This window comes from Andrographis paniculata, unplaced genomic scaffold, assembly GCF_009805555.1.
Source record: "Andrographis paniculata isolate CXL003 unplaced genomic scaffold, ASM980555v1 Contig34END, whole genome shotgun sequence".
NCBI lineage: Eukaryota > Viridiplantae > Streptophyta > Magnoliopsida > Lamiales > Acanthaceae > Andrographis > Andrographis paniculata.
This window is the reverse complement of record NW_026137567.1, coordinates 1,269,695-1,279,333: the sequence shown is the minus strand read 5'-3', so window position 1 is coordinate 1,279,333 and position 9,639 is coordinate 1,269,695. Positions and strand designations below refer to the sequence as shown.

Here is a 9,639-nt window from a genome sequence, read left to right as displayed (position 1 = left end):
GCAGCTCATGTAGCCTTTTGCATCTGATCATTTGGGCATGCCTTTGAAAGACAACCGAGCTTCAAGGAACCAAGCATTACATTATTATTTACAGTTTACTATGCAAATTATAAACCATTGAGACTTTGTAATATAAAGTTCTCGAATACCTTCATGTTTGTTTTTGCGTCAATAAAATTCATACTTAAATCTTTATATTGCAATAAAATCACTTGCATCCTACTTGTTTCATTATGAACGTATTAAATTAAATATTAAATATTTTGTATTTGATAAAATGTTAAATTAAAAGTTAAAATATTTTTTATTTTAATTTTTAAATATTGAATTTTTTATTTACTGATATTATTTTAAAAAATAATAATAATTGTATTTATTGTAAATTAATACATGCATTTAGATAAAAAAAAGAAAAATTAATAACTTAAATGTAATTTATACAATACCGAAATTAAAAATATGTTTATAATTTTGCTTTATAAATAATTTCATGGGACGACTAAAAAAGGAAAAGTGGACTAATTTCGTGGGACGGGGGGAGTATTACTTATGATTTAAAAAAAATATATATATATATTTTTACCTTAGTTTGCATGTGCTTGTCGCCTTGCTTGTTTCTGGCCATGATCCATTTCATTCCGAATACGTGTGGTGCGATCACGTCCTCTTCTCTTAATTTTACGTCGCGAAGGATTATGCACCAACTTAAATGAGGCTGGTTCCCAAAGTGACTTATCCGGATATGCATGGAAAGGGACGATGTATGTGTTATCCATGAATCAATCGAATAATAGTCACGCACATATCGCTTTCCATTCAAATGGAATGTACGACATGTCTCTAAAACGTGTGAGCATGGCACCCCATCTAACGCCCATCCACCACATGAGCAAAAATCTCTCTTGATTGAAAGAATATGTTCCTTTGATCTCTGGCCAATACTGTCTAGTGTAAACATTTTTGCCTTATATTCATCCTCATTTATCACCACACCCATTTTTTTTGGCTCTTCCGCTCCGAGTCTATATATCTTGTTCTTGCCCAAGGTGTCCATTCATAGCTGGATTCTTGTTTATCTCGAGCATCATGCAACCGCTTAACAAAAAATGAAACCACACGATCGTTTGTCAACTGTACTAGAGCAGTGATCGGTAGTCGTTGTGCCCCTTTTAATACACCATTAATGCATTCCGAAAAATTGGTTGTTAGTATACCATGTCGTCACCTTTCGTCATATGCAATGGCCCATTTGCTCTTGTCAATTCTGTTAAGCCAATCATAAGCTGCTTGATTTAGAAGTTGAATGGCCGCCATTGTTTCATTGAACTCCAATGGATCAATGGATGCCCCTGCCCTCAAACACATATCCTTCAGTCTTACATCTTTAACGTATTGGTTGAAGTTGGAACATACATGTCTAAGGCAAAATCGATGTCGGCCACGAGGAGGGTGGAAAGCAGGAATACACTCAACTGCACTTGTTATCCCAACATGTCTATCAGATATGAGACACGTGTGATACCGATCCTGCACAATATGTCCACATACAAAATACAAAAATTTATGTTATTGACAAATATTTCAAAAATTATGAATTACAAACTTATTAGAATGTTATACCTGCTTACTAACTGAAGTTACCATAACCAAGATTCAGTACTTTCTATATCAACAATGGCAAATGCTAATGGCAGCACATGGTGGTTAGCATCTATATTAGCGGCAATCAACATCACATGCTTGTATTTTGCATATAAATGAGTTCTATCCACACTAATCACATTACGACAATGGCAATAAGCTTCAATGCAAGGTCCAAATGCCCAAAACACATAGCCAAGTGTGTACTCTTCTCGATGTGCCATTTCTACATGTGACCACTCAACAATAGTATTTGATACATACTTTTGAAGAGTTTCCATATAGGTTGGGAGTTCTTGCACTGAACTCTCCTATGTCCCATAAACATCTTCAATAGCCCTTTTCAAGCCATGCCAGACCTTTGAATAAGAAATATCAAACCCAAATTCTATCTTCACCGCTCTCTCCACATTTTCTAACTCATATGTTGGATTTCTTCTTACAAACTCCTTTAGTAAATTTTCTATCATGTTAACATCCAAGTTTCTGTGTCCCAACGATACATCATCTGGGATACACGTGTGGTCGGGCATCACTGTAATTAACTGCCAACATTCTAAATGTGGTTTATATAATGCAGTCACACCCCACCCGTAACCATTTTTTCCATAGTGCTTACACTTTACTCTGAAGACCGTACGATTGTTCTTTGTCACAATATATTCCCTCCCAACCACACGAATTGAATAATCCTTAACAGCCATTTGCATATGTTTTTTATCTTTGAATACCATCCCAAAAATAAGAGCACCGCTATTTTTTGCGTAAACATCTCATCTACGATTGAGTGTACCATATGTATCTTGTTGAAACTCCTCCTCAGGCAACTTCTGAAAATATTCAATCGATTGATATTCATTTTGACTACCTAAATGTAGAATTGTACCTTATTTAGGAGATCCCGATGGCTCTGACTCTTTCCATGATGCAGTAGCATCCACAACCCCTTTTTCACAGTTTCCAAATATCTCCATTTCATCATCTGAGCATGAAACTGATTCTGATTCACTAGATTTATCTTCTCCAACTCCTTGACAATCTGCATCTAATATGTGTATATCATTGTCTGTTTGCTCAAGCCTTGTGTTGGGATTCACATATGTTGTCTTTACAACCGCACTTGTTTCATTCAGTTGAAATTCAACAAACAACTCCAAACATTGATAACTATTTTCTGGATTTAAAAAGTGCTGCAGATTGAAGCCATTCACAGTAATAAGCCTCATTCTCTAATTATCTTGTCCATTCGTCCAACTATAAGGCATTTTCAAAATTAGAGAATATTGCATCCGGCTTTTTCCAGTCAAATTGTAAATCAAACTTTCTAAATCTTCAAATGTACTATCTCGCCGAGCAGCTGTCATACATTGTGGATCACAATCATATTCTATTCTATCCGACTTTCGCATAATGTTACCATCCCAATATAGCAGAATATCAATATTGCTCTGGCCACTAATCATCATCTGTTTCTGTAAAAAAATATATATTAAATAAATACTAATAAAAATAAAATTAATATATTATAAAAATAAGCCATATATAAAAATATTAAAATAAGAAATAAACATATAAATACATTATGCATTTATAATATATAAATATATACCTTACAAATAATACCAAAAAACACCTAAGTTGTTATAAAATTACAAACAAAAACACAACTGACCTGTCGCGCGGTCAATCAAATATTTCACCTACTATGTGATCACAATTTAATGTAATATTGGGGAATGGATCGTCTCCACAGGGATTGTGTAATTCACTCTTTCGTATTTTAATGCAGTAAATAAAGGGGGATTTTATTTTATTATCTAATTAAAATAAAATAACAAAGCAATTAAATTAAAGGGGAATTGACTATCAAGGGGATGCCTGGCTCAAGGGATGATGCAGTTATGGCACTTATGTTTTATCATTAATTCAATAAAATTAATTCTTATTAAAGTATCAATAAATTGGTTATAGTTATCAACAAGCTCTGACAACCAATTTTTCCTTACAGTGTAGGTAATTAAGGTACAACCGTTAACTACCCCTAATTAAGCAAATAAATCTAGGTGCGCCCATAAGAATATTGCCTAACCGCATTATAATCTAGAAAAACCCAATTCAAAACAATTACTACCTAAGAGAAGCAATTAGATTTGATTGTCTAACCCCCGGGAAGGAACTATTCAACCCGATTGTCACCTATTCAAGTGCGAATACAATTACGGATATCCTACTTGAATTGACTTTAGATTATCAGACTAATTTAATCATTGGTACCAAAATATTCAATCAATCTAACAATCACAAACGTTATTATCAAAATTAGACAAATATTGATAATCACAAAGAACTTTTATAAAGAAAATCAAGAATCTCCAAAACAAAAGAACCAAAACATTATCACCCCTCAAACCAGAAAAGTATCTACTCCATAATTAAATAGCAAAGAACAAAAGAGAAAGATGAAGTCATAGTGGGAGGGGGAAATCTTCTCTGTCGATTTGCTCCTGCACGATCTATGGATCTGTCAGTCTCCTGCTCCTGTGCGTATCTGCCCTAGCCGTTCTCCCCCTTTTGAAACGTGTAATCCCTCCTTTTATTTAATGTTTGCCCTAATTATTTTGTAGATGAGCTTTTGGGCCTTTAATTAATTTTATTTCTTTTTTCTGCCAATTATGCCAAATTTAATATTTGCCCTCTGCACACAGCAAATAAACAATTCGCATATAAATTAGGTAGAATCCAATCAAAATCACCCAATTATCGCATATGATATGAATGTAAAACGCATGCGATTTCTAACTATCAATTCTCCCCACACCTAGATCATGCTTGCCCTCAAGCATAAATTCGAAATAAGCCAAAGAAATCGCAGGCAACTCGATATGACAAGAGGATCCAACACAACCAATTCAATCCGACTTTTAACACATCAAGCCAAGTCAACCTCACAAGATTAAGTGTTCTCTCACATGCTCTCTGAAGGAATTAAATGTATAATTGGCTCAACACTTAGGTAGTGCAACAAAAGATTATCCTATAGGCTTGAGTAAAATTCAAATCTCCCTTACTTAAAATATTCGAATCTAGGATAAAGAATCAAAGGGACTTTCAATAAGGGTTGTAACGGGGCTTATGGTCAGGGTAGGAAAAAGGATATACAAGGGCTAAAATATGTCATAAAAGAACACAATAAGAACACGATGCTAGCACATGAAGAACAAATCGGCATAAACAATCAAATCCTTACTCTATTCACTACCCAAACTTTAATAATGAAATTAAATGAAAATATTTTATTAAGATAATTATTATTATTATTATTTTTGTATTATTTTTTTTTGTTTCTTCTTCTTTTTTTTAATTTTTTTATTTTTATTTCTTGTTTTTTTTTTTTTGGCTTTTGCCTATATATATATATATATACCTACACTACCCACAGTTATTCCTTCATACTATGACTTATTCGTAACCAAAGTTCGTTTCTAACTAGTGCCGAAGAAATAAAGTGCATCACAACATGGACTTAAAGTAATTCTTTCTAACATAGGGTTCAAATCGGAGAAGGCTCAATCGAAAGAAGGGTATGAGGCTAAAAAACAGTTTATTATAAAAGAAAAAATAGGCTAAGAAGACTCAAATGGGCTAACTAGGGGAATATATTTTGCTGGGTAATAAAGAAAGGCTTAATGGGTTACCTAGTGCCCTTATCATTTTCAAAACGCAAGACCCGATAGTTGCAAGTTCAACATGCATAATCACTTAAGTTCTAGGTCATCTAATTAAGCACTACAAATCACATATGAAAAAAAATTTCCAAAAGCTTGAATATATGCAATTTATTTTCTACTGTGACTTTTGGAACATAGGCTCAAATTCTCACAGGGTTCAAACGTCGACTTGACTCAACATATCATCAATCAAATGTCATTAGTCATGCCAAACTAACCTATCACACAAATCACCTTTGACTCACTTTAGACTAATCTAAAAAACATGCGAAAAGACAGCAAATCAGGCATAAAAATAGCACAAAAATCTCTCCCCACACCTAAAGTATGCATTGTCCTCAATGTAAAGAAAGCAATAAAAAAAGAGAGGAACTTCCCTGGAGTCCATAGGGGGTGTAGTAGTTGGGAGCTTTGTTAACACCTCTTCATTTGATCGTGATTTTTAGGGAGGCTTGAAGTTCTCCTGAGTCCTGGGAAAACAACTAACCAACGCAAGCCATTTAGAGGAGCGGATGTGGTGATCGGCGATGACTGAGCAGGGAAGGAAGAAGTCGACGGCGCCGGAGGTTGGAGGCGGCGACTAAACCAAACAAAACTATCAAAAGTGTTATTAGCAATTAAATAATAAAAATAAATAAAATTAAAGAAAGCAATTAAATGATTTTGGGTTGTCTCCCAAAACGCGCTTTTCTTTATAGTCTTTGAGCTAGACTTCGCCTCGCATCAATTATGAACATCGAAATCGGCAACGGGTGCCGACTTTATAGGATCAAGTGAGGGTCCCTCGTGGTATAATTTGAAGCGATGTCTATTGGCCACACACTTTTTCTTCGGCTTAGAATTTTGATTCTCCTTATGACATTTTTTCGCTGCCAGCAATGGTGATCCCTTGGGAATCCATTTCCACTTTTCGACAATCTTTTTTCTTTTCTTACTCTCTCAAGTTGGTCTTTTCTCTAATTGTTTTGTCAACACAGTTCTTCGTTTATTCTCATTACCAACTTCACAAGTTTCCTGCACCACAGAATTAATAACATTAATTGCATATAACGATTTAGATTCAACAGGACATTTGACGGGATTAAAAATATTGAAATGAAATTCTTCTCCATCAAACTCCAAGCTGAGTGTGCCCTTTTTAACATCTATCTTTGTTCCTGCAGTGCACATAAAAGATTTTCCTAACAAAAGAGGCGGTGGATTAGAGCAGTGCGCATCATGCATATCCAGAATATAAAAATCAACAGGAAAAATCAATTCATTCACTTGAACTAGTACATCTTCTATCATACCATCGGGATAAGCATAGGTTCGATCAGCAAGTTGAATAATAATTCCCGTTTCTTTTAAAGGCCCTAAATTTAAAGAGTCGTATATTGATCGTGGCATGACATTAATAGCAGCTCCTAAATCTAGCATAGCCTTAGTTATCTCAGTTTTTCCAATCCTAAAAGGGATAGAAAACATACCGGATCACCTGTTTTGGGTGGTACCTTTCTTTTGATAACAGCAGAAACGTTTTCACCCGCTATAATATGCTTGTCCCCTCGCAATTTCCTTTTGTTAGTGCACATTTCTTTCAAAAATTTTGCGTACTTGGGGATTTGGTTGATAGCCTCTAGGAGCGGGATATTAAGTTCTACCTTCTTGAATATTTCCATCATCTCTTTTCGTTTGTTTGTCTTTTGTGGTTTCTTCAACCTGTCAGGAAAAGGAGCTGATTTAGTTTCAGTATGAGGAACAGAGTTAAAAAGTACCTTTTCGTGAAGTTCAGCTTCTTTTTCAATCTCTATCTCAATCTGATCCTCATTTTGTTCCTTTGAGATAGGGATGGACCTTCCAATTCCTTTCTGCTACGAAGGGTTATAGCACTCGTATTCTTTGGATTAGGCCGTGAGGAACATTCAATCATCGTATCACTGCAGATAGTGATGGCACTAACATTTGCTGGATTTGGCTCAGGCTGAGCAGGCCACTTTCCTCTTTCACGTAGCTGTCTCACCTCCTCTGACACTTGATTGATCTGACCTTGTAATTTGTCGACAGTTGACTTCATTTCTTGCTGGAATTGCAGGGTACTGGTAGCCATAGACTTCACCAAGTCTTCCAAAGATGGATAGAGTTGCTTGTGGGTGCTTGGGGCGGCTGTTTCTCATAGAAACGAGGTTGTTGCATCTGCTGCATAGCTCCAAATGGTTGATGAGCATTACCCTGCTGTGCGTTTCCATAACGCAAGTTCGGATGATCTTTCCAGCCTGGATTGTAGGTGTTGGAGTATGGATTGTACGCTGGAGGTCTATTCATACCGTAGTTTGCAGTGTTCACATCCACTGCACATTCTTCTTGGAGGGTCGGACATGTATCTGTAGGGTGTCCTGCACTCGTGCATATTCCACACACCTTGACCTGGACACTCGGGTTGGATTTTTCCACGACCATCTTGCGAACGAAGCTCGTCAACTCAGAAAGTTGTTGTTGTATCGATTGGATGGCATGGTCGTTGTTTCCGCTCATATGTCCAACATCTCTTGAACCAAATTGCTGCGTATTTTCAGCCATCCTCGCAATAAAATCCCAAGCTTGTGCCGGCGTCTTATTTACTAAAGCTCCACCACTTGCAGCATCGATAATGTTCCTGTCCATCAACGACAAACCATCATAAAAGTATTGAATCAATAATTGAGGGGGAATTTGATGTTGTGGACATTTAATGATAAGCTTATTGAATCGCTCCCAATATTCATGGAGCGTTTCACCTGATTGTTGCTTGATGCCACATATCTCCTTCCTCAGGATCGCAGCTCTGGAAGCTGGAAAGTACTTCTCCAAAAATTTCTTCTTCATGTCGTTCCACGTGTCGATGCTTCCAGGTGGGAGATAGTAGAGCCAATACTTTGCAGCATCTTTGAGTGAGAATGGGAAGGCTCTGAGTTTGATCTGTTCGTCAGTAACACCTGGTGGTTTCATGCTGGAGCACACCACGTCGAACTAACACCAAGTCCATGAAAAGAAGGTAATAAATGAATTAATCCAGATTTCAGTTCAAAAGCAATAGTGTTATTCAGAGTTGGAAAGTTAATGCATAAGGGCTGCTGTGCCAAGTCGGGAGCAGCCAACTCCCTTAAAGTGCGGGTATCCTCAGCCATGACAATCTCTTGATCACTTTCAGAGTCGCTAGAGCTAGAGATTTTGAGGTGGTTTAAAGATTCTGCCAGCTTCGCAACCTGAAAAGCTTTTCGTTGTTTGGCTTCCTTTCGTAGCTTTCGCTCAACCTTCTCGATCTCAAGATTAAATATCAGTTCACCTGTACGAGAAGAACGGGGCATAAACAGGAGGATAAATTAAAATAACACAAAAGAGTAAAACAAAGCGCCAATCCCCGGCAACGGTGCCAAAAATTGACCTGTCGCGCGGTCAATCAAATATTTCACCTACTATGTGATCACAATTTAATGTAATATAGGGGAAGGGATCGTCTCCACAGGGATTGTGTGATTCACTCTTTCGTATTCTAATGCAATAAATAAAGGGGGATTTTATTTTATTATCTAATTAAAATAAAATAACAAAGAAATTAAATTAAATGGGAACTGACTATCAAGGGGATGCTTGGCTCAAGGGATGATGCAGTTATGGCACTTATGTTTTATCATTAAAAAAATAAAATTAATTCTTATTAAAGTATCAATAAATTGGTTATAGTTATCAACAAGCTCTGACAACCAATTTTTCCTTACAGTGTAGGTAATTAAGGTACGACCGTTAACTACCCCTAATTAAGCAAATAAACCTAGGTGCGCCCATAAGAATATTGCCTAACCGCATTATAATCTAGAAAAACCCAATTCAAAACAATTACTACCTAAGAGAAGCAATTAGATTTGATTGTCTAAACCCCGGGAAGGAACTATTCAACCCGATTGTCACCTATTCAAGTGCGAATACAATTACGGATATCCTACTTGAATTGACTTTAGATTATCAGACTAATTTAAACATTGGTACCAAAATATTCAATCAATCTAACAATCACAAACTCTATTCTCAGAATTAGACAAATATTGATAATCACAAAGAACTTCTATAAAGAAAATCAAGAATCTCCAAAACAAAAGAACCAAAACATTATCACCCCTCAAACCAGAAAAGTATCTACTCCATAATTAAATAACAAAGAACAAAAGAGAAAGATGAAGTCATAGTGGGAGGGGGAAATCTTCTCTGTCGATTTGCTCCTGCGCGATCTATGGATCTGTCAGTCTCCTGCTCC

At 36.2% G+C, this 9,639-nt stretch overlaps 1 non-coding gene across 1 annotated transcript; it reads left to right on the top strand.

Moving 5' to 3' along the window:
* Nucleotides 1-8,058: 8,058 nt before the first annotated feature.
* On the top strand, nucleotides 8,059-8,165 carry LOC127248966 (small nucleolar RNA R71). The gene has a single exon (XR_007838212.1). It is a non-coding gene; the product is annotated as a small nucleolar RNA R71 (small nucleolar RNA).
* Nucleotides 8,166-9,639: the final 1,474 nt, after the last annotated feature.